General features: G+C 29.3%; 1 protein-coding gene across 4 annotated transcripts in view; it reads right to left on the reverse strand.

The window, feature by feature from the left end:
* The window catches only part of PPP3CA (protein phosphatase 3 catalytic subunit alpha), a 282,030-nt gene that overhangs the window by 29,777 nt on the left and 251,110 nt on the right, over window positions 1-1,143 (reverse strand). The gene's annotated exons all lie outside the window — the stretch shown is intronic.

Below are 1,143 nucleotides of genomic sequence, written 5' to 3' on the forward strand. Positions count from 1 at the left end.
AGGGACAAAGGCTTGATCTCTTTTTTTTATTTTTTACATTCCCCAGTGAACTCAGAACAGTGATAGGCATGTGATTTTTTGTTTAATAAAATTCGTTGATTTTATTTTGTTGATAATATATCTGAAGTCATTTAGAGAATACTAATTTAAAAATTGAATGTTTTAATATAAATATTGTTACGTTTTATTTTTAAAAAAGCTTTAAAAATAAAACATAAATTTAATAAAAACTTTGGTTGAGTAAATAGATTATAATAGAGTTATATAAAAATGATGTAGAAAATTACTATTGCATCACTTTTACACTAAGGTGCATGCTATTTTCATTTAACATTTTAAAAAATTAGGTTGAGTTCTACCATGAATGTGAAAAGAAGCTTGTCCACTATTTCTTCATGAGCTATGTTTTAAAAATCAATGTTCTTCTAAAATTGAAGATATAGTATAAAGAGTAAGACCCCAAAGGAGCCGACAGTAATCCAGAGCTTCAGTTTAATTATCAAAAGTGAATTATGTATACAAATATATTAATTTTTTCAATAACAGATATTCAAAATCTAAATAATTAATGGAAACAACCCAACTAAAGGTGTTCAGATGGTGCCCAGGAGTTGTCAGAGTTAGCACTGCTTCTGTTTCTAGAGAAGGGGGTGACATTAACACTGACATGATCAGTGAGAGAAAGTGGTGGCATGGAAGAGCACTGGGAATTTTTATCAGAGACTATTAAAATTTACTTTAGAATTATTTTGGTATATAAAGGAAAGTCTTCTTTGCTGACAATTCATAGCTTCCTGGTCGTCTTAGGGCATTTTAAAAAAATAAATACTGTAGAAAAATAAATATTATCTATAGTAATATTAATATATTACCATATTAATAGTTACATATGTTGATTATTGTAAATAAACATATATTTCAGAAATATGTGTAGCTTTTATCTAAAACCTGTTCATAGGACATCATTTTTCTGAAACATGTGCAAACTCACATCTTTATTGCAATGCTCATTCACCTTCTCAGGTGATGTGTGAGACCATGCATGAGGAATGATCCAGATCACAATAGGCCTCCTGAACCAAAAAGCTCAAGCTCAGTGGTTGCAGGCCTTTTCTCAAAATTTTTGTTGAGGTTTAGGTTAAT

This window comes from Pteropus alecto, unplaced genomic scaffold, assembly GCF_000325575.1.
Source record: "Pteropus alecto unplaced genomic scaffold, ASM32557v1 scaffold5, whole genome shotgun sequence".
Lineage (NCBI taxonomy): Eukaryota > Metazoa > Chordata > Mammalia > Chiroptera > Pteropodidae > Pteropus > Pteropus alecto.